Source organism: Macrotis lagotis, chromosome 4, assembly GCF_037893015.1.
Source record: "Macrotis lagotis isolate mMagLag1 chromosome 4, bilby.v1.9.chrom.fasta, whole genome shotgun sequence".
Classification (NCBI taxonomy): Eukaryota; Metazoa; Chordata; class Mammalia; order Peramelemorphia; family Peramelidae; genus Macrotis; species Macrotis lagotis.
The window spans coordinates 33408083-33433313 of record NC_133661.1 but is presented as its reverse complement, the minus strand read 5'-3'; the positions used below and the strand labels follow the sequence as shown (position 1 = coordinate 33433313).

General features: G+C 38.0%; 1 protein-coding gene across 3 annotated transcripts in view; it reads left to right on the top strand.

Annotated features, from left to right (window-relative positions):
- The window catches only part of HMG20A (high mobility group 20A), a 67837-nt gene that overhangs the window by 1361 nt on the left and 41245 nt on the right, over nucleotides 1-25231 (top strand). The window lies entirely within an intron of this gene.

Here is a 25231-nt window from a genome sequence, read left to right as displayed (position 1 = left end):
GGCTCTTGCCTTTGTTCCCCATCCTGACCTCTTAGACCCTCCCGCACTTCCCACATCGAAGCCCCTTCGGACCCCAAAAGTGAGTGCCTCCCCTGGAAATTGCCTTGTATTTTTTTTTGTATGAGAGACAGACACAGGGAGGAAGACTGGAAGAGTGAACTTTTTTTCCTGATACAAAGTAAACTCCTTTAGTCTAGGGACTGACTGTTGTGTTAAACCATTACATCCAAAACGCCTAGTATGGTGTTGGGGAAAGAGTGGGTAGGGACTTACTAAATTTTCATGTATTGGTTGATAGTAAAATTGGACATCAGAACTTTGAAGTCTTTGGATTGTATTTTCCATTGTATTTCTGTGGTCAACCTATAAATTGTTCTTTTGATTCTACTTGATTCTGATGGATGATCTTTTAGGCTACCCTTCAGTCCCAATATTATGTTCTTTAGCAAACTGGAATCATTTTCCATATTTCCCCACGTATAAGACACTCCCATGTGCCATATATGTATATATAGATATAGCTATATAGATTACAGATATACATTACTTTTGAGGCCCAAAATTTTGGGGGAAAAAGTATCTCATAGAGTTATTGAACTCATTTTATTCATCATCAAATTCATACAACCCTCATCACTGCCAAAGCTCCCATTCATTAGCTTGTCCTCATCTGTGTTTGATGATGGATCACTGTCTTCAGAGAGGTTCTACCTGCTCTCCTGCCTAGACTCTGGTCAGAGATTGACCAGAAGCACTCCCTGGGCAAGTCTGGTGTGTACACACATGCTTAGTCCATTCTGTTTCATGAACTTGAAGCACCATTTGTGTTCTCCTTAGAAATCAATCACTTCTTTTTCATCAGCAAGCTCTTTTTGCCTCCTGTTGAACCATCTTTGTGGACACAGGAATTCCACTGGTCCTTTAATCTTCAATTCATCTCTTCACTTCCCTCTCTAAATCAGACCATTTAGCTGTCTTGCCCCTCAGGGCCTTCTTCTGCCAGGTTGTTTTCAGGAGGGTGTCTTCTTCCTGTAGCCAGGTTCAGATTGTTTTCTCAGTTGGAGGAGGACCAAACTGATATTCAGCAGGATCATTTCCATTCACTTTTAAGTTTTTGCAAGACACTGGGGTTAAGTGACTTGCCCAGGATCACACGCTGGGTAATTATTAAGTGTCTGAGGTCAGATTTGAACTCAGCTCCTCTTGACTCCAGGGCCAATGCTCTACCCTCTGCACCACCTAGCTGCCCCTCCATTCGATTTTGTAAACTGGATCACTTTGAACCTGAATTCAGCCATTTCTGGGCAGAACGGGGAAAAGCGTCCCCTAACATACCAGTAGCAAATGGGAAACAATGATAGCAAAGACAACATGTGTGAAAAGCAGAAAATGCCAATCAAAAAATCTACAAGCACTGTATAAGACACTACCAGTTTTTAGACCTCAATTTTTTCTGAAAAGCTTGCCTCTTCTACATGGGAAATATGGTAATGTGTTGAAAATGCTAATTATTTGAACCTATAACTGAAATTGCTATAATTAGCTTGATTTGAAATAAGAGATTGAAACTATTAAATTTATTTCTATTGAACTTCTAATAATTTCATTCACAGTTTATAAAATAGCCTCTCAATCCAAGATGAAAATTGTAGCTTGGTTTCTTTGTCTTAAGCTTTTGTCTTGTTTTTAAAGAAAAAAAATTGATTCTTCTAAGTCTCTAAAATCCAGTTCTTAATTTTTGATTTATTTATTGGATGAGGGAAGAGTAAAGGAAAGACTTAGAGAATTATCAGAGTGCCTTGGAGAAAACCCCCAACATAAAATCTGGACCAAAGTTGAAAGAGGAAAATATACAAATAATGTTCTTTGTTATATTATAAAATCCAGACTGCTGTCAAGTCATCCTGTCAGATTAAACTCTAGGATTTGGAATTAAGGAAATGATAGGAAATGGTGAAAAAGGTGGAGAAAATGATGTTAAAATGTGGACTGAGATGGTTACATTTCCTTTGGGTAGTTGGAAAGCAAAGGAGTATATTAAATCGGCCTTTATGATGTTCCACAAGAGAAATGCAATATAATAGAAATAAGAAAAATTGCTGTAGCTTAAAGACTTGAGCAGGTTGAAGAAGTGTCTGTTCAGAAAAAAGCAATATATAAAGCACATATCTGAGAGAGGATGTTTTCTGATAAGTGGCAGTTATTCATTGGTTCTATTAAAGGAGAAATATTAGCAGAGTATGTGCAGAGAAGAGAGGAGAAGACCATAGAACATTTTAGAAAGAGTTATATGGCGAGCTGGTGGATGAGTTATATGATAGAAGGAAGCTTTAAAAATATGCTTGGTTTTGGTTATTTTTTCTAATCAGGACAACAAATAAAAATTAGAAAATAAACAAGCTGTGTTTTGGGGCTATGACTAAAATTTTGTTTGAACTGAAATATATAAAAACATGAAATTGGGTTTGTTTTTTGTTTTTTGCAAGGCAATGGAGTTTAAGTGACTTGCCCAAGGCCACATAGCTAGGTAATTATTAAGTATCTGAGGCCGCATTTGAACTCAGGTACTCCTGACTCCAAGGCCAGTGCTCTATCTACTATACCACCTAGCCACCCAGAAACATGAAGTTTTAGCTACTAATACTTGGATTGCATGACTAGTCTCTCATCAAAGCATCTGGGGATCACATAAACCAAAGTAGTTAAGGGCTAGAGTCAATAATACAAAATGCAGTGTTTTACTCTTTTGGAATATAGACCTTTGAATAGGGATAAACTCCAAAACTCTCTTCAATCCAGTGCAAGTCCCTCTATAACATCTTTAACAAGTGGAGATACAACCTCTACCTTAAGTAATTAGAGTGCTCACTCTCTCAGAAGGCCAGTCCATTGCAGTTGGGGAATAGTTGTAATGTGAACCAAAAAATCCCCCCCAAAACAAAGCAAAAACATATCCATTGAACTGGAATGGGCCTTCTGTGATTTTTTTTTTTTTTACAATTTACATATTCTGTTTTGTCCATTTTAGGCTCTTCCCATCCAAAGTATGCTAATATTCTTAAAATATTTTTATATCCCACTTTTTTATTCTACTTTTCTTACCTGTTTTTTAAAGTTACAAAAATTGCAATCTTTGACTTTCCAAATGAAAATCAAGGACAGGAAACTCAATCTCTACCTCCATACTTACAAGGTATAGGGTATGATCATAGAACAACATCCAAGATACAGCCTAAAATTTGTATGATCTTGCTTCCAGTTTAAATCCATTTAAAATCTTCCTTTTCACATTTCAGCAGAACTGCTGCCCAAACTCTTTTGTGTGCTTTGTTTGAAAATCCAGGCTTTCAGTTCAGAAAATATTTATTAAAAGTTGTCTGTTCTACCCCACATCCACACCAGGACTTTAGAATCAGCATTTCAGAATTAATAGGAACCTCAAAAATTGTAAACTTGTTCAGTCCCATTTTGCACACTCTTTTCCCCTCCCAGAGATATTGGGGAACATACTATAAGACCTCCCATTCTGGAGTCAGGAGTGCCTGAGTTCAAATGTGGCCTCAGAAACTTCACAATTACCTAGCTATGTGGCCTTGGGCAAGCCACTTAACCCCATTGCCTTGCAAAAAAAAAAAAGACCTCCCATTCCATTATTAGAAAACTCTCCTTGCAAAATTCTCAAATACACACAGACATAGTCTCCCTCTTTATAACTTCTGCTCATTCATCCTAATTCTATCATTGTCCAGTAACCAAGCAAATTGAGTTTGATTTTCAGATTGCTTATAGTCAAACTGCCACAACCCCTTCAGAAGATGAAGAGAGTAAAGATATCCTTAATGTGCTACTGTCACCACTCATTTTTCTTTTTTGTTTGAATGTTCTGTTTCAATCATCAAAAATCTGCCTTTTCACTTTTTCCCCAAACTTCTCTACCCTGTCTTGAATTGAAAAACAGAAGAAAAACAAAACCCATTATGAATATATGTAATAAATCAAATTTCCGCTTTTGCCATGTGGCTGGTTATCTTTAGGCCTCTGGAATGGTGGTTGGTTAATATGCTCATTAGTGTTCCTAATTCTTTCAGAGTTGGGTTTTTTTTTTTTTTGCTTTTACCATATTATTGTCATTGTTTATATTGTTCACTGGGTTCTGTTTGCTTCACCCAACATCAATTCAAACACATTTTCTCATGTGTCTTTGTATCCTTCTTCATCATTTATCAAAAGTTATGCTCATTTTTATAAACTACAGCTTGTTCATCCATTTCCCAGTTTAGACTTTCAACTTTCAGATTCCTATTCTTTGTCATCTCAAAAAGTCCTGCAAACATTGATACACATTCTTAGACTTTGTTTTTCTCTCTCCCTTAATTTACCCTTCCCCTTTAAACCCTTTCCTAAGCATTTTCTTGAGTGAATCTATTTCTGTTTCTAGTTCTATGTGTGTATTCTTACTTTTGATCAGTTCATTTGAAAGTGAGGGTTCAAATTTCAGCTGCTCTCCTCAACCCCCACCCCTTATTGGTATGGATGTCTACTTGTATATCCTGATTATGTGAGATAATGTTTTTTCCTTCTCCAGTGTACTCTTCCCTCTCTTTCCATTCTCTTAAGATCATCTAAACGTGCCTTGTCTAATCAGACTTTCTTCATCTAATTAGAGTATACAGGTATCATTTTCTCATATTTGAATGTGAGCAGTTTATCCTTGTTTAATTCTTTATCATTTGTTCATTCCCGTTTGCCTTTTATCTTGCTCTGTATTCCTGTGTTTGAACTTCAGTTTGTATGCAGCTCTGGTGTGTTCAATCAGGAGTCTTGGAAGTTCTCTACTGCATTCAAGTGCATTAGTAGCCTTATACTCCATTTCATTGGGTAGCTTATTTTTCCTTTGCCTTCTGCAGTCTTGTATTCCAGGTTCTCCTTTAGAACGGTGGCTGCCACATTGTGTGGGTTCCTCTTGGTGGCTCCTTGGCACTCCCATTCCTTTTGGCTGCTTAAGGCATTTTTCTCTGATCCAAAAGCTCTGGGCCTTGCCTAGGACATTCCTTGGAGTTTTAATTCTGGGGTTTCTTTCATGAGCTAACAGATTCTTTTTCATTTCTACTCTATCCTCTGGTTTTAAGAGAACTGAGGAATTTTCTTGAAATTTGATAGCTGGGTCCTTTTTTGGGTCATGACATTCAGATAGTTGAATGATTTTTAATTTTTTTTTTCTCCTTGATCTTTTTTCCAGGTCATTTCAGATTGTTTTTGCTATGAGATAGCATTCATTTTCATGGTATTTTTTCAGTCTTTTGACTTGATTTTAATATCTTTTGTTGTTTCATGGAGTCATCAGCTTTCTATTTGGTCCATTCTAATTTTCAGGAAATTTGTTGGTTGGGCAAGGTTTGTGTACTTATTTTGCCAAGTTATTAATTCCTTTTCCAATTTTCTTCTGTAGCTTTCATATATTTTCCACCCTTTTCCTTGAGCACTCATTTAATTTATAAAAAAAATTAAATCTTAGAAAAATTCTTTCTAATTCTATTCCCGGAATTCCATTTGAATTTGTTCCCAAGCTATGTTTTTCTCTGAAGCCCTGCCTATAGATATTTTGGAATCATTCTCTTCTGAATTTGTGTCCTGTGCTTCCCTTATAGTAGCTTTTTATGTTGGAGTTCTTTTGGGGGCCTTTTTTTTTTTAACTCATTTTTCCAGCCTACTTTCTGAATCTGGACTGGATTTTAGGACTGTGATGTCAGGGCTGGGCTCTGCTGCACTTCTGGAGGGAAGGTCTAGGCTGATCTTCTTGGGAGGTACTGAATGTTTTGTTATTCCAGGACCTCAGGGACAGACTGGGGACCTGTAAATTTTGATTGCTTTTAGAGCAGTCTGATTCAGGCAAAGTATAATGGCTGCTCTCCTTGTCTGAGCTCTGCAAGGCCCTGACCTGGGTTTGGGTCTGAGCAAAAGTAGACTGACTGCTTTTGGACTCCAGCCCTGTTAGCTAGCTAGAAAGCTCTTTTGGCTCAAAGAGGCTGAATTGTAGGCTTCCTTTTGGTCTGGGATCCCTGTACTTGGCTATTCCTGTGCAGGTTGAGCTAGATGCTGAAACTTGAGATCCCACTCTGCTTCTAGGATCTGAGCCCCTTCCAGCGCCTCCCCCCCATCCCCAGGACGCGCGCGCGCACACACACACACACACACACACACACACACTGCTGCCTGCTTCTGAACATCTTTTCTAATATATAGCATAGGACTTCCCTACCAGAGAATACCATTTCTGTGTTGCATGTCCCATTCTCTTTCCACCCAGGATCTAGGTAGAGGAATACAGAGTAGTCAGTTCACATGTATTTCCCCGCCTTGCAATAATACCCCAGGATAGGTTTGGGATGTTCTTATCTTGATGATCAACCTGCTTGCTTTTTGACTTGACCCCTATCCCTAGTGTCCATAGACCTCTCTGTCTCCCTGTATGGAACTGGGGTGAGCAAATGACTGTTGTGACTTTTCCCATAAGGATTTGGTCTGGTCCATTTTCTAGATCTACATTCAGGAGTTTTGTGAAAGAGATCTTGTAACTGCTTCCTACTATTCCCCTATAGTACTTTCCATTTTTAAGTTGAGTTCATTTAATAAAGATAAAGCTAGGAGTTTCATAATTAATTATCTACCCATCAAAGCTTTATTTACCTTCCTTAGGCAAATAAAAGACTACTACTTTCCAGAACTACTTTAGTAATTCATTGAGAAGAATTACAACCACTTTTTGTTTTAGAATTTAAAGGAAATATTAATAAAGGATGACTCCAGGGTTTTCTCTATCCCCTAATGGTTAATGCACCCTATGCTTTCTGAATTATCATATAAGTCAGTGGCCCCAGTTATATTTTTGAGCTTTTTCAGTGTAGATATTAGCAAGACTTTGGGGGGGTTCCTCCTTTTAATTACTAAGCTATATACTTTAATCCCTGCTCTGAAGTCTGGAGTCAAGGATGAAGCAACAAATGTCTCTCATAATGTCATTAACAAATAGTTATTATGATTTTACTGGTGTGGGTACCCCATATTTGCAGTCTTTCAATGCCCTAGTTTTTCATGAATTTCTGAGGTTGACAAATACATCACCCTGCAGTCAACTTCATGATCCTCTATGAACTTAAATAAACTAGGAGTCCTCATATGACAGCCCTGATCTCACTGGATCGATATGCAAAGCCTTTCTAGCTTGCTAGACCATAAAAGAATGGATTTAGAACAAGAAGGAATTTTCCATGCAATCTCATCTAACATCTTCATTTTACAGATGAGGAATATGCATTGATAGATTAAGTACACTTCATCTCAAAACAATACAAGCTCAGAATACTCTGCTACAGGGTGGGAAGAGAGAGTCCATGTGAACTCCTGGGATGGTTACCTCACATTTCCTTTGAACTGCTTCATTTCTGCCTTGCTCATAGAATACTACACTAATGGGGGCACGGCATGCTGGGCAGTTGTGTGCCAGTGTCTCCCATGCTGCACAATCAGTTCTAAAGTTCCTAAGAGAGACAGACCTTCAGGGTGTCCTGGGATCTCTTCTTCTGACACCTTTGAGTGCTTGCCTGGTGTGAGTTCTCCCTAAAGTTGTGGAGGAATGGTTGGCATTCAAGGAGTACTCTTAGGTTTACAAGAACACTTTGCCTACGACATGATAGAGCTAAGACATGGCTGGCTGCATAGCATTTGATATTTGCAGTAGGATTGCAGATTGCAGGTCTAGCTGATTAGCTTGACCTCTATTCTCACATCCTGCCTAATATTAAACATTTTGATATGTGTGAAAGCGTTAACCTTGGCCAAGAATAAACACAGGAATGGTTCTTTTCTTCACATAACTTACATGTTAAATACAAAGCATTCAGATGTGAGCACTTTGCAAGCTTTAAAGCATTCTTATAAATGCTCACTTTTATTACTATATTATTAGCCTTTTCTTATATTTGGAGGAAAAATTGAGCAGTATGATAATGTTTGGTAGAAAGCACACTGGTTGCCTCCACTTGTTTACCCATGTGACCCTGGGCAGATAAATCAGTATCTCTTGGCTGCAGTTTCCTCAGTTGTTGACTTGCAGCCATGTTATCTTCCATAGATGTCCAAATGCAAGGTTTGGACCAGATGACCTCTCTGGGCCTCTGCATGTGAGGAAAGGAAGACATACAAATTAAGGCAGTGTTTGCTTATAACTCTTGCTGAGATCCTTTAAAGAGTTGGAATAACTTTTCTTGCATCTGCCTTGAAGATGGTAATTTCAAGATTATTGGGAAACTTATTTACCTCCCAGAACAATCCATGGATTTCTGCTCTCAATTATGTGATCTACTTCTTGGGTTCAAAAGCAAGTGTTTTTTTTTTTTGTTTTTTTTTTTTTTACCTTTTTGGCATCTAGATAATTGGCTAAATTCCCTGTCCTCTTAGAGAAAAAAAAGAAGCTACAAAATTAAAGGCTGAGTTCTACAAAATAACTAATCTGATGCCAGATACTATTACCTCCATGTTTAATAAGGCCCCCCTCCAAAAGTGATTTCTCTTTTATGTTCCTATTTACTTCTGCCCATGTGATGCTGTAATTACTTTCTTAAAATAGATGTACTCTCTCTCTCCTTTCAATCCCCAAGTCCATTTTTTGTATTTTTATCATCTGTCTTATAGTATATAATAATAATATATTTTGACTAATGTACTAAGTGGTAAGAAGATCCTAGAAGGTAGGGATCAGGTTTATCCTTACTTGCCTTTTTCAAAAAACATATTCATTAAATTCCTGATTGCCCTTTGACATCAGTGAATATTAATCTAAAGGTGCTATTTGGATATGAACAGTCATATTTCAATGTAGAGAGTTTCTGGGTATAGACAGAAGTTTTTCTGAATTAAACTTTTTTTTCTAAATTCTCATAACCTGTGTCCTTTAGGAAAACATGCTGCTAGATGAGGTGTCTGAGATGAGGATTGTGATTTCCCCCTTGGACCTTCTTAACAATTATTAATCTGGAAGATAATAACCAGTTCAGCTCAACATACTCTATGGAATACCTACCATTGTCACTTTCTCTTATGGCCACTAAGAATTCAGGAATCTCCCTTTTTTTTACTACAGGCAAATTTGGGGGCAGCTAGGTGGCACAGTGGATAGAGCACTGACCCTGGAGTCAGGAGGATCTGAGTTCAGATTCTGCCTCAGGCACTTAATAATTACCTATGTGGCCTTGGGCAAGTCACTTCACCCCATTGCCTTGCAAAAACAAAAAACAGTGGGCAAATTTTTCCTCTTTTCCTTTTCTGACCTATTGTGTACCATGCCAATTTTCCCTAGAAGCACCTGGAACTTCTACAATAGTTCAGTCATTTCAGTTATATATGACTCTTTATGAGCCCTTTTAACATTTTCTCGGCAAAGATACTGATATGATTTGCCAGCTCATTTTACAGATGATGCAAACTAGCTGTAAAAGAATGAAGTGATTTGCCTAGGATCACACAGCTAATAAATCTCTTAAGTCTAGATTTGACCTCCGATCTTCCTGACTGCCAACTTGGCACTGTATCCATAACAGAGAGGACCCTTCACTCCATCCTCAACCAGAGAGACCTCTCGGACATTGCTGTCCCTTCAATTCAGGAGACATTTATCAAGCCCCTGTTATGTGGCAGACCCTTTGCTGGTTACTGGGGGAGTCAAAAATGAACACAGCCTCAGCTCCCAGGGACCTTTCCAGTGTAGATGTACCTCAATAAGGATGGCAAAGAACAGTGTGATTCAGGTATTGTTCTCCTGGTGAGTGAGTGCTTGAAGAAAACTAGAGGAAGGGAGGAATCCTTAAACTGGGGGGATAAGGGAAAAGTTTCATGTGAGAGTGTTACCTGAGGTAGGCCTTAAAGGAAGAGAAGGATTTCAGGAGGCAGAAATGAATCTTGGTATTAGAGTACAGGCTGACTTGTGGTCCAGTTCAGCCACGGGTGTCTGAAGGGAACTTGAAGGAAATAAGGCTAGAAATGGAGGTTGGATAAGGTCACAGAAGGCTTTGAATGTCAAGCTATGTTGTTTGTATTTTATATTAACTTCCAAACAGTAGATGATAAACAGAAATACGTACAGAATAATTTTTTATATGCATATATACATACATGTACACACACCTATTTTGGACTAATGATAGCTAATGGGATGGGGGAGGGAAGAAGGGTAAAAAAAATTTACATGATAATCTTGTATATTTGAAAGAAATAGCAGGTTGTGCTTGGTGGATGTACTATTTCATGTGCAGTCATCTTTTTTGTTGGATTATGTTATGGAAAATCTTTAGTCCATAAATTAAAAAAATTAATAATGATTTGTATAAAGTGATACTAAGTTAAAACAGTAAAAAGCTAAAAGGTGTGTTTGGTTTTTCTGTCTGATGTTTGTATCACACAAGACTATATTTTGTTTTATTTTGTTTTACCTGAGGTAGTAAGTAGATGTCAGTGTCTGTGGCAGAAATCTTTATCTTGTGCTCATCTGCACTGCAACAAACATGTTGTTGATGCTTGGTAACTACAACCAGGACTAGTTCTCTGTTTTTCTAAAAAGATTATCTGATGGGGAATTGCAATGGCCATTGTTCTGGGCTGCTCTTTCTGACAATTCTCCAGGGACCTCAGTTAATGATCAGCTTCTCTTCTGCTCAGTGGAGTTGGCAATTTTGGCTAGATTTTATCCAGCCTCCACAGCTCAACTGCACCTGCTGACATTTGCTAAATTTGAAACTAGAGGCAGGAGCTCTCAGTGGTGGCATCTTGGCTGGGCCACTTGCCTCCTTTTGCCAGAATCAGGATTTTTGGAGCATCAGGGCATGGACTGAGGTATCCTAATTCCTCAAGTATTTTCTTGCATCTGGGTTAAAAGAAGAGCGAATGCAATGTGGTGTTAGCATTGTGTCTATCATTGCTGTGTGTTGTCACACGATGGCAAAAAATAGATGACAAATCTTTACATAAATACTTGGCAGAGAATGATAACTATTTCTCCATACTGTTGATGCCTTTCTCTTCTGAAATATTCCCATTGATTCTTGGAAAATGTTTTAAAGGTCATCTAATTCAACTTTCTTATTTTACATAAAAAGACACTGAGGCCCAGAGAGATGAAATGACGTGCCCCAGAATGCTTGGTTCCACCGAATGGGTTTCCAGACAGATCCACCTTCTTTCCATTATTAAAAAACTAATGCCCAATATGACAGAATCTTAATTCATAACTATATAGTATTCATTTTACTCAGTAACTTTTATTACAAGATTTATAAAAAAATGAAATGAAAAGTAAAAATGAATTGCCTCATTTCATATTTTGAGGGAAAAAATCTTGAGATGTATAACAATTTGTACCTACTTGTTAGCAGCAATCAGTTCATAATACACAGAGTAATACTTTGTTATTTCCATTTTACAACAAGATAAAATTCAGGGAAAGAGGGAGTATTTTTGGATTTCTATTTACCTGATTCCTTAACATAGATAGATCAAATGGATCTTTGAGTTTATTTCTAGAGCCCAAATACCAGTAATCCTATAAATAGCATTAAGTAGAAACTACATTCTAAGTATTTCCATGCAAATTTGTAAAGGGGTGTGGGGGTGGTTAAAGGTTTATAATAGAGTTAAAGGAATAAGAATTCTGAATGCTTAGAAAATGTCAAGTTTCTGATTTAAAAATATCATTTATTTTTCATCCTAACAAAATTGTTTATTCAATCTGAGTGAAATATTTTTAAAACTTCATCTATTTATTGATATAGTACAGATGTACTAGAAAGAAATTTTGGGGCTTGTGAATTTGGTTGATGATAAAAATTTTATCAGGGTTTGCTTCTGGTTATTATTAAATATGTTTCTGAATTTCAGAAATCTGTAGTTATCACTGCAGGCTCCTTCTTTGATTTTCTAAAGTGTCTCATTGACCCCCATAACTCATGAAGGAAAAGAAGAATATAGGTAAAATTGGGTTATGACTATTATAATGTGGTAAGTCATGGTTATATCATTGTGAGGCCATACCATATGTAAGAACAGTCTTTTCAGGCTAATTGCTCATTTAAGGACTATATTATGTAAATGTTGTAGAGTGATTTTTATCTTGATTTCTGAAAGAGGGCATGAGCAGCTTTATTTTTGCCAGAAAGACAGTGTCAGCTGCTAGCCACTTATTTCCTAGCAAAACAAACTACTTGCAAAATTCTAATTGGCAGGTTTTCTTTTCCCTAGAGTTTAATTAAAATCTCTCTGCACTATTCCATGATACTGAGGATGTTGTAGATTCTTAGAGTGTACCAAGGAAAAAAGGACTTGGGTCAGCTTCAACCTGCTACCTTCAGCCTGTGCTAATTGTGTGACCTCTTTAGTTTGGGTGGTAACAGCATCTAGCAACACCATGACTGGTAACAAGTGAATATGTTATTTATATTATCCTTTTTCCCTTTTTTTTTTAAAGGGGTCAGAAGTTTGACTTTTTCTGGCATTGACCCAAATACATTTTCCTCTTGAATATTGAGATTCATTTAGCTAGCTATGCACGATGTGTTCTGGGAGTGGAAGCTTTTTGTTTGAAGCATTAGAGATTCCCAGTGTAGAGCCAGGAATTGGGGCATTTCAGAACACGAAAGGGCCATAGAGATCATCCCCTCTTGCTTTGCAGAACAAGAGACTTAGTTCCAGAAAGGCTAAGAGCCTGCTTTGATGTCTCACAGGGAAGAAGGTAAGAGAGCCAGGCTTCCAATTCAGGTCAGATCAAGTTTCCCCTAGACCCTGCTACCTGCTAAGTGACAGAGCTACAACTTGTACTCACTTCATTTGCACTTTCCACTCTGCCACTAATTTTTCCAGGCCTTAGCACAATCCTTTTTGAGGGACCAAGGAATGAAGATCTATACTTGTATCCTGACAGTCATTGTCTCCTGCTGGGGAGAGAGAGATGGCCTTGGGAACCAAGAAGACTTGAGTCAAAGTGTCACCTGTGACATTTACCCATTTTGTGACCCTGGGCAAGTCACCTAATCGCTCAGTGCCCTAGGCAACTGTCTAAGATTAAAATTTATGGAGAAGGTGATGACCTGAATAGATAGGAGTTTCCTATACCAGTGAAATCACAGGTCAGTCCTCACACTCTTATTTGTATCCTGACTCTGTCCAACCTTTTATCAAATATTTGTGATAAACCATCTGTGGGACCTGCACAAAGATATAGCAATGTCAGAAGGGAGAAAGGGGCAAGAGATGTTAAGGAGATAAAATTGACAGACTTTGGCAACAGGTTGGCTATTGGGGGGTGAGAAAGATTAAAGAGTTGAGGATGGCACCTAGGTTACCATTTTGAGTAAATGGAAAGATGGTGGTTCCCCTGACAGTAATGAAGAATACAGGAAAAGAGGAGAGGGTGAGGCGAAGATAATGAATTCAGTTTTGGTCTTACTCAATTTAAGATATCACCAGAATATGGGCGGCTAGGTGGCATAGTGGATAAAGCACTGGCCTTGGAGTCAGGAGTACCTGGGTTCAAGTCTGGTCTCAGACACTTAATAATTACCTAGCTGTGTGGCCTTGGGCAAGCCACTTAACCCCATTGCCTTGCAGAAAAAAACCTAAAAAAAAAAAAAGATATCACCAGAACATCCATCTTAAGATAACCAGTAAGCAATTGGAGTTGCAAGATGAGGTCAAGAGAGAAATTTAAGGATGGATAAATAGATCTAAGAAATCAGGGACTGGGTGAAAACACAGACTAAATGAAGCAGTAAGATTTAATGGGTATATCCTCATCACTAGCAACACCAGTCTAAAGGACTCATATAAGAAGGACCATACTTTACTGATAGATGCCTTACATGGTTCACCTGGCAAAGAGAAGACCACTCCTGGGACCTCAAGAACTTCAATTAAGTTTTCACATTCTAAATCTGTATGTTACATTATGGGTTGGTTATAAACCATTGAGAAGAGTGTAGCTAATTCCTTTTAAATTGTGTATATATATATATATATATATATATATATATATATATATATATATATAGCATGTAAGCTTAATAAAAATTAAGAGTGTTTGAAAGCTAAGCCCTGAGCATGGTTGCATTTACCTTGGATTTTATAGAAGTTGGTCACTTGAAGTTGTATTTCTTTTTTGTGCCACTGCTTTTATCCTTTTTTTACATTTCAAAATAACCTTCTGTGTATGCAGATACCTTTCTTTCTTTTTTCTGGAAATACATCTTTTTGTCTTACCTAATCTATTACTTTTCTTTGGGGAGGGGGGAATTTAAAGATTTTATTTATTTTGAGTTGTACAATTTTTCCCCTAAGCTTACTTGCCTCCCACCCCCACCCCCCACAGAAGGCAATTTGCCTGTCTTTACATTGTTTCTATGGTATACATTGATCCAAATTGAATGTGATGAGAGAGAAATCATATCCTTAAGGAAGAAACATAAAGTATAAGAGATAGCAAGATGAGACAATAAGATATCTGTTTTTTTTTTTTTTTTCTAAATTAAAGGTAACGGTCCTTGGTCTTTGTTCAAACTCCACAGTTCTTTCTCTGGATACAGATGATACCTTTCTTTTTAATCTGACAAATTCTGAAGATTACATTGATTCTACCTGTAACCTACTTTACTGAAGTAATGCTGACACGTTTTGGGAGTCTGCGGTGGCATGAGACCAAAACTTAACTGGCATCATGGGATCCCAGTTGGTTTAACTGCTCTGCCTGTCCTATTTGGTAATGCATGTGTAATTATACTGAATGTTAATCATTCTCAAGAGGTTCTGAAGTAGATTGCATTAAAAAGAAATTGAAGGAAAGGAGATGGGAACTGAAGAGAGATAGAAACACAAATTATAGCAGTAGGGAAGGAAAAAAAGACTAGAAATTAAGCCTTCTGCTGACCTAATAGTTTAAGGACCTTAACCATGTATTTAAAATGAGTAATGGAAAGCAAATGATCTTGCCCATTAGGAAATGCATTTTAAATTCTCAGGATTTTCATATTATATACATATATGTGTGTGTGTATATATGTGTGTATATATTATATGTATATATAAAACATTGAATTTGATGTTAATTTTATTCTAATAGCTTTATTGTTTTACAACCTCACTTTCCTATATTTGATAAATTGTGATTGGTTCTATTTCAGTCTTTTAGAAAGAAGACCAAAATTATGTATTTTTTAAAATTTGCCATATCCAGTTCTTAATTTCATTGAATAGTCTTGACAACTAGCTAATTCAAAGAAGTAAAATTATTTGTGACTTTCCCAGGTTTTATGAACAAATTGTAGATCAGAATTACTCTCTTAATTACCACATCATTAGAGAGATTGGAAATGAGCCGGTAAGCAGGACATTGGGTGTTGTTTGGTTACTTGGTAGATAATGTTACTTTGCAATTTGAGACCAGAAGCTGTACCAGTTATCAGACCCCTAACACTATGTATCTAAAGGGTATCTGGAGAGATGGTGAAAGAGTAGGGAGTACAAGACAGTGTGCACATCTCCTGGGGGATAAAACCACACTCTGAACATAAGAGATTCACCAAACCAAGAGCCCCTTTAGAAGCCATTGTAAAAGGGATTGAGTAGATACTTAACTGATTGTCAATAATATCTATGGTAGCTGGAAAGAAAGTGGCTAAAAAACAAGTCAAAATCAGGATGCCATGTCCAGGGAACATTCCCCTAAGCCAGATAATGTGACTCTAGATGTGGGTTTGAGGGAAGACATGTTCCTGCTCATTCAGAATTTGAAGGCAGTGTAGAAGCTCAGATTAACCAAATAAATGAGGAGATTCAAATGAATTTTTATAGATTTTTACATTTGGCTTAAAGCATAAGGCTCTCAATATTCTCTTGCTTTTTTTCCTAGGACTTTGGGACCATTTTCCTTTCTGGTTTGTTTTTTTTCTTATGCAGTTTCTAAGTTTTTCTATGTGTTGATGTTTTAAATTTCTGTAGGAATTACTTTTATATTCAGTAATAATTGGAGAAAGAAATGTCTTGTCAGGTTTAGCTGAACTCTGATTGTCTTAGCCCCTTAGAACTTGTCTCCAGGCCACTTGCCTGACTTGGATAAATGAGTGGCACTGCACTGACTCCTTCTGAAGACATCAGCCCTGCCTGTAGGACCTGCAGTTCCCAGTCCTGTGGTCCCAGCTATTCACCAATCTTGCAGGTGCCTAGATTTCACCATGGTCCTGCCCCTCACCTGGGCCAGTCCCTCTTCCCTGTAGCTGAGCAGTTAGAGTATGAGGACTGGTTTGAGCTTCCTTTATGAATCTCAGTGCTTGGTATGGTCTTTGACACTTAGTAAGTACTATACATTTTGTTTTATTCCAAAAAATGATGGTGAGGGGAAGGAATGAGATCGACATCTTGAAGTTTTAAATATATGGTATTGGTTTGACTTTGACAGGAACTTTAAGTAGGAATGTTTAGTCCAGTGTGTTTAAAAGCAGAAATTTCCTGCAGCAGCACTACAGGAAGGAATCCAACTTTGGAAAATTTCAGTGATTTTGGGGAGCTCATTACCTCATCAAGAATCCTATTCCAGTTTTGACAGGACATTTCTATTTATATTAGGCTGCCTAAAACTTCAGCCCTGTGCTGATTCTGTCCTCTGGAGCCAAGCAGAGAATGCATCTAGCATTTCATTTGTCAAATCCTCCTTGACCTTCTGGAAAGAATTTTAAAATAAGTATTTACTATTATAGTATGAAAATTTATTCACCATGTGCTTATTAAAACACTTTCCATGGGGTCTGAAACTTAAAAATTCAGAAATGACTTTATACTTGGGATTAAAATGATGAAAAACACAGAGTACCTACCCTCATGATGCATACAATCCACTAGGAAGAGATAAAAGCATGTATATTCCTGAAACAAGGAAGATTAGGATAAAGGAGAAATCAGGTGAAGTGCTCAGTATGAGACATCATAGATTAATACCTGGGTTCAGATCCTCTTTAGGTGCTTAATGTCTTTATAACCATCAGCATGTCATTTTATATCATAAATATAAAGGTAGAAAGTATCTAAGAGTCATCTTGTCCAACTCACTTTATTTTATAGTCACTCTTCCCTGCCAAAACCTTGAAAAGATTTCATATGAATTGGTGATGCTGTAAACAGGATTTGGGAGCTGCTCAGTTGAGTTGCAGACATGTGACTTCGGAAAGTGGTATAGCAATATCAGACTCTTTAGTTTTATTTAGTACACCTAAAGCAGGGGTGGGAACCTTTTTTCTGCCAAGGGTCATTTGGATATTTATAACATGACATCATTTGTGGACTATATTTGGTCAGACATTTAATTTACCTCTAAAATCTACTTTTATTTTTTAATAAATAAAATTTAAAAAATAAAAATAAGTTACTTTTATATAAATAAATAAAATTAAAAGATTTATTGAATTTTGAGTCCCACCTGCAGTTGCCTTGGCACTTCCAGACCAATATGGCCATCAGGAGGGCCTGATCTAATTGGGGTGAATAGTGAATAGTGGCATGAATAAAATCTAAACTGTTCTGGAATACATTTTTAAAATCATTTAAATAAGGATGTGGCTGACTTAGAATTCACATCAAAAAAAATTTAATTTAATATAGCTCAGACTTAGGATGAGCTCAGAAACTACCCCCATTCTCCACTCCATTCCTACATTAAATATATAATGACTAATAGTCTCCTAGATTTCTATAATATGTGCTCTCTTGTCCTTCCCTGTGTATGTCTCCATTGGTCTTGCCTTGGAAGAAGCAGGGAGCTTCTTGGGTTGGGTTCTTTATATTTTCCCTTCCTCTTTTGGGAAACTGTTCCTTTGTGTGTTCTACTACAGTTCTTTGTTCTTTTCATTCTCTCTCTTTTTTAAAGCATACATTTTAGGGATTTGCGTGTGTGTGTGTGTGTGTGTGTGAGAGAGAGAGAGAGAGAGAACACGAGTACACAAGTGCGTTGCCTGATGCCTTAGGAATGCTGTTTAAAATCTGTCTTGAAGTAATAATCATGTAACCACAACCGTGGTTACAGCAAGGCATTGTCTTAACACAGTGATTGGCCCAAAGTAGGTGTTATTTGTTTTGAATTGACAAGTTTCTTTGATTACACCATGTTAGCCTGGGTCTGGTCTACACCTGTTGTCACTGTTTAGACTAGGCCTTTCCCTGAAGGTGGGTCAGGGGCCTTGCTTAGAGTCCTTCATGATACAATATGCTCTTCCTGCCCCCAGTGCCACAATCAAGATAAAAAAATCTGAAGCACTTGGTAGTACCTGGTGCCAGGTGGTTTGGTGGCTTTTGGTTTTGCTTTCCCTATTTTGAGATAACCTCACTTCAGCTATATTAGCAGCTGCCTGAGTGTCCCTATTATTATCATGGAATCACAGGTTTTGGAGCAGAAGGGGACCTTTTAATTTTACATATAAGGAAGCAGAGAGCCCAGAGGAATGATGTGATTGGCCTAAGTATAAAGTAGTGGAGCCAGAGTATTCATCAAGGGCCTCTTAATTTTTCATCTGGTGTTCTCCAGGTTTGCTACCCTGGTAACCACTCTCCCCTTTTGTGTGTCTTGTGAGTATTGCTTCCGTATTAGTGAAATGGCTCTACTGATTGAGGCTGTGCTCTTCATAGGATCCTAGGGTTGAGGTTTGGAAGGGACCCTAGAGATCATGCATCCCAGCCCCTTCATTTATAGAGGAGGAAACTCAAAGAGCTGGAAGAGCTTTCCTTGTCTTCTGTCTCCTCTGCAGCATATTGCATTGGTAATAGAGGTAGGGGGTGTAAGTGGTGGCAGTCCACCAGCTTAGCATATGTGATCCCTTGCTCACTTAGGTCCTGGTCTGATTGAGACAATGGCATCCCAACTTTGTGGACATTGGTTGGTTGGGCAATTCATGCCAAAGATGTACTGAGTTCTCTCTTGGGTGCCAAAAGACAATTTGATCTCCATTCAATTTATACCCCTTTGTTGAGCAGTCCAGCATTGGATAGTATGCTGTGTAAGCAGCAGCATTTAGCATTGAGCTCTGTGGCTGGTGAACATCTTTGGCTGTAGATTGGATCTTCCTTATGTTGTCTGATCTATCTTCATTGTCTAAAGGACTGTCAGTAGTCCATAGGGGCTACGCCAGCGCCACAACAATTGGAGCGGTCAGTTTCTTGTCTCCTTTCTCTTGGACCATCATGAACATGTGACCAGAGGAGCTTGACTTTCAGGCTAATGGAACTTCTCTGCCCAACCACTTGGACTCTCTTACCTTATTACCAGACCCACAGCTTTCCTGGGCACGAGAGCCAGCAGAGGGGTCTATGTTTTGAAAAGATTGGGCTTGGATAATCTGCAGTTTATCTTGAGTTTTGCCTTAGAGGACAAGATAACAGTACTAACTTATATCCTAAGAAAATAGTGATAATAAAATTATTTGGAAACTAGAATAAATTAACTTTAAGTACAGGGCTTGAACTCTGTTAAAATAGGCATTTTCTTTAGTTTGAGAAAATTTCATTCTTCTTAGACATTTTGTTTCTTCTAACCTTTGGACCTCATTTTGAGTTCTTTAAAACACTTTATTCTGTGCTGCCTTCAGTTTGCTCTCTGAGGTTAAGGAAATGCTTTTGTGCTTGCTCATAAAGTCTATAGTAATGCATTATTTTAGACATGACCAGCACTTTCCACATATTATTCATCTTCCTGGCCTATAAGCCAAAATGTTTATCCCTTTGTTTTTGGTAAATTGGTTACCTTGCCAATGACTTAAATCTGAGAAATCTCCTTCTTACTTCTTTTAACCTGTTATTAATAGTTAACATTATCAGAATCCAAATGGTTTAGTCATTTAAGGTAACTTTGACCAAAGGTTATGATTATATCCTGACTTGAGAGAAACCCTTCTAAGCAGTCTCTTTTCACTTTCTTTTTTCTTATCATACTCTTAATTTTAAAAAAAGAAAAATTTTGAGCAATGTTTCTAAGACGTCCTGTTTTTTTATTGGTTAAAACAATGTGCATGTTGATGAAGTGGGAGCATTTTAAATTTAAGACACAAGAAAGATTGGCCTTGATACGTTTTATGCCATTGACCAGGATATCTTTATACATATTTGTCACATATTTGTCATAAAAGTCTGGAAGCTGATTCTATAATCATATTCAAAAATAACTTGAAATAAACTAAACTTAGAAACAAACCCTTGAATAACTGTATCTCAGGGTATTAGACCAGGATTTCAGCTTTCAAGTTTCTATGTTGAAAGCTATGATTAGAGAGATATCTGGTCAAATGAAAATTCTTCATTTTAAATTTGATGAATAATAGTGATGAAATTATAGAATTGAAAGCCTTGAGATCATCCAGTCCACTCATCACTTCACAAATGAGAACATTTAGACCAACTCTGTTAGTGATTTAGCCAGGCTGAAGCAGAATTCTCTTGACCTCTTGATTCTGTGCTTTTTCTGCTCTATCATATTGCCTCTTTTGGAGATGTATTGCTGAATAGTCTCATAGAAAAAAATGGAACTAATTGTCTAATGATTTATCTCTTATTACTGAATTTCAGCTTTGCTACAGTTGATTACACTATTCAACCCATTTTGTTATAGTTTCATTTTAAGCTTAGACTCTTTTTTTCAGTCAGTACAGCACTGAAGTATATTGATTTCTTTCCCACCTAAAGAGATAGATGGGTTAGAGAATCGTAGCTTTCAAGCAGGAAGGGACCTGGAAAGAGGTAAAACAAGGTCATGTGATTTGCCCAAAACCCCATTCTGTCTGAGGTCGAATTAGAACTTGGCTCTCCTGAGCTTTAAACCCAGTGCTTAAGCCAGTTTAGAGTTGCTTTGTGTCTTTGACATATTCTGATCATCAGAAATGGGACAATGGGGGAAAAGCCCCACCTTAGAGTCTTCATCTCTGGCTCTGTGATAATGAACCAAACTTGTTAATACTCCTCAAATGTACCTCTTCCCTTGATTTCACAATTTCTACCTGTGGCTCCACCCTGTCTCTCATGTTTATGATCTTGCCGTTTAATCTAACTTCTGTGCTCCCCTTTATCTCTCATCCAGTCAGGTATTGAGGCCTCTGTAATATAGCATCTCTTTCCTGTCTCTTCCTCTTGCCGCCACCCTCCTGCCTTTACCCACTCTGTGGCTTGTTGCCCTGGCCTTCTGACAGATCTTTCTGCTTCCACTCTAGCTGGTCCTGCTCCAAACTATCTTCTGCACAGCTGCCAAAGTAATATTCCTAAAGCACAGGTCTGACTGTGTCAACCCCCCCCCCCCCAAAAAAAAAAAACCAAGCAAACACAACCCTCCATCACCCCTGCTCTCTCGTTTGCAGTGCTGATTCTGCCCTGGGCAGGCCTACTCCAGCCTATCTTTTCTGACCTGGTACACATGCTGTCCCTTTACCCACTATATGGTCCAGCCCCCAAACTGGCCTTATTTCTCTATCTTCTCTCTCTCTCTCTCTCTCTCTCTCTCTCTCTCTCTCTCTCTCTCTCTCCTCTCTCTCTCTCTCTCTCTCTCTCTCTCTCCCTCCCTCCCTCCCTCAGCACATAGTCTTAGAAATCACTCCAACCTCTCCTCCACTTTTTGTATAGTGGTCTCAAAACTTTTTTAACCCTCATTCCATCAGTTAAAAAGAAAAATTGAATAAGCCCTTTCAACATATGTATAATTATAAGTTGCTTACATGCATGTCTGGTGGAGTTGTAAAGATGAGGAAACCGATGCTGAAATAGAAAAAGATTCGCTTTTAGAACAGACAACTGAATAACAGTTAGGTGGTACAGTAGATAGAGCACCAACCCTGGAATCAGGAAGACCTGAGTTCTAATGTGGCCTCAGAAACTTGACACTTAAGCTGTCTGACCCTGGTCAAGTCACTTACCCCTGATTGTCTCCTACAAGGGCCATCTTCAGTCCTCCTGATCGGTATCTGGCCACTGGACCCACATGGCTCCCAGGACTTCATTCAGCCCACCCTCACTCTAATCCAATTCACTTACATGTCATGGTCTCACCTTTCTGATGTCATGGTTGTCTTCACGATCAAAGGACAAGCATCAGTAGCAAAAAACTCTACTTTTACTAAAATAATAGCTAATACTATTTTCTGATAGATATGATTGACTTTTAAATTTTAGTTTGACACTCTGATACACTTATTTATTTAAAGAGTCAGGTTCTAAGTTTAGTTTACTTCAGTCATTAGTTTTTAAGGTTGTCATATCTGAGGAAGCAACCTTGCAAATGGAAGATTATTATTGACCATGCTTACTAAATCACAATACTCTTTTCAGCCTCATTTACCAAAAAGTTTGTATTTAAATTCAGCTAGTAAATAATCACAGTTTTGATGTCAGTCAGTTCTTGCATACTAAGAGGAAGGTGTTGCATTTTTATATCTTTAATATATGGCTTCAAAACTCTTTGAAAGATTTTAAGGAAGTTAGAAAATGGTGTTTCCAATTTTACTTGTGTACACATAAGGTTTTATAGTGTGGGAGAATTAATTTAGATCAGAATTGTAAAGTACTCATTCCCAAGTCTGGTACATAGTAGACCTCTAGAAATTCTATTCTCTTCCCCATATATGTATTTAAACAGAAAAATGGAAACATTTATTTTTCATATTCTGAGGAAAGGTATTATCACTCTCAATGGTTCTGTCTTTGAAACTCTTACTTTTCTCTCATGACACTTTGCCTGCCATAGGAGACATGAGATCATGCTATAGATTGAACAAAGATGTCAGAATCCCTCTGTATATTAAATATTGGTAATCATAATTTTTTTAGCCAAAATTAAATTTAAATTATTTTTCTAATATTTTCTTCCCATAACCCTGTGAATTGTCTTGTGCCAGTCCTGGGATATACATACCCAGAATCCCTGGCTTCCTTCAAAGCTCAACTAAAGGGCCATCTCCTATATGGGACCCTTTCTAATTTTTCCCATCTTTGAGGATCTCCTCGTTGAAATTATGTTATGCTTGGAGCAGCCATAACAGTGTGGTTAGGGAAGTGTCAGGAAGGCTTGAACTCAAATTCATCTAGACCCATCCTGACTGTGGTGACTCTGGGCAGGTCACCCCCAGGGCTCCAGACAACTCTGAATAGAGAAGATGCAGAGTTCCAGTTGTACTTTTTTAAAAGTGGTGTTTACTTACATGTATATGTGTTTCCCAATACAGCATAAACCTGAAAAGTCCAGAACTGTTTCATTTTTGGGTGGTACATAGTAGCTGCTTATTAAATGCTTGCTGACTGAAACCAATTCCCTAATAGTCTATGTCACAAAGATCATGTGCCCAGAAATCTTCTACAGCTTTCTCTCGCCTACTTTGAAGTCTGTGCCCCTCTACCGGAAAAATCAAGGACCCCTGCCATCTGTGTAATCACTCAACTTTTACTGGAACTTCCCCCTCCCCTCCTCCAGACAGAACATGCCATCCTCCCTCCATCTGTAATATCCTTCCTTCCCCTCTTTGACTGATGAATTCCTTCTCTTCCTAAAACCTAATTTAATATTCCCTATTAGAATGGGAGCTCTGAGGTTCTCTCTCCCATCAAATGTGCAAAGTTAGGCTAGCATTAAGAAAGCTACAGACAAGCAAATTAATGCTCGGTTGGTAAAGCTGAGGATTAATGTAGTCATATGGAAAGGAATTGGAATTACTAAACTATGTACACCCTTTGACCCAGAGATACCAGAGAAAGAGAAGGACCCATATCTACCCAAATACGGCAAAGACAGAAAGCTGGTGACCAAGAAGGCTGTGATCAGTCACAGCATGGCTGGACAAATTATGGTATGTTAAAGGAATGGAATACTATGGTACCATGAAAAATAATCAGAGGTAACTCTGGGAAAACTTATATGAACTATTATTAGAGAAATAAGCAAAGTTGGGAGAACAATTTACGTAGTAAAAAACAACCTTGTAAAGGCAATAAGATGAAGAACTCTGGGCAGTGGTCTAATGACTTCCACAATTCCAGAGGATTGTTGAGAGAGCAGACCACTCACCTCTGACAGTGAAGTGACGGACATAGGTTTTTGAACCATACAGACAGAAAGAGGTAAAAGACAATCCCTAATCTTGGGGAACCCACATTATAATGGGGGGAGAAGTGTGGACAAACACACTAAGTAGAGGATATAGAGGAAAGAATTAAGAGAAGGAAGAAAACTCAAATTCAGTTTTGGGAAAGGCTTTCCATAGAGGGACTTGAAGGAATTTAGGGAGACCCAGAAGTGGCTACAAGGAGGCGGGGGGGGGGGGGGGGGGGGCAGCTGGGAAAATACCTGCCGCTGAGAGATGGGGGTCCTGTTAGCAAACAAGTGCTTAGCCCAAAGCTGGAGGCTGACAGGTGTTCCAGGAAATTGTCCCAGACTTCCCCACTTCAGTAATGACCCTTACTCTCTAAACTCGGGAGACTCTCTTGTTTTGTAACTCTGGTGCAAGTACTTTGTAACATCATTTTCTGGAAGTTATCAGACTTCATTCACTAAGGGCTGGGGTTTTTGTGTCGAATTCATATCCTCAGAAAAAAATTGGTCCTGCTAATATAGAAATTACATCAATGGAATCATGTTGGAACAATAAAGATAAAATGTTAGCAGAGAAACCAAGAATGAAATGGATTGAAACAGTTTCTACCAATTAATGTCCCAAAATAAAATGTATTGGAAGGAGAAAGAAGGAAAAATTTGTCATTAGAAATAGATCACTTTTGAAAAAATATTATAGTGAGAGCATTGCAGTAGTCTTGAATTTAGAGCATATGGGTTCAAGTCTCAAATCTGCTATTTACTCTCTTTACATCTTAGGGGAAAAAAAACAGTTCATCTGATTCTCATTTTCTCCCATCTATAAAAGGAGGGGATAAGATGAGGCAATCTCAATGAGCCTTTCTAATATAAATCACATGTTCTCTGTTCTAGGACATCTCAGAAATTTGAAAACCAGGGTATCTTTTTTAACTAGTCAAACATACCAGTGACATAGAAAGCAATAGATCTTTATTATCATACATTTTAAATCACAGAATTTCATAGTCAGGAACTTCAGCAACCAGCAAAGTCTATTTATACCCAAGAGAGTTCCCTCTATGCTATGGTCATCAACCTCTGCCTGAAGACCTAAGG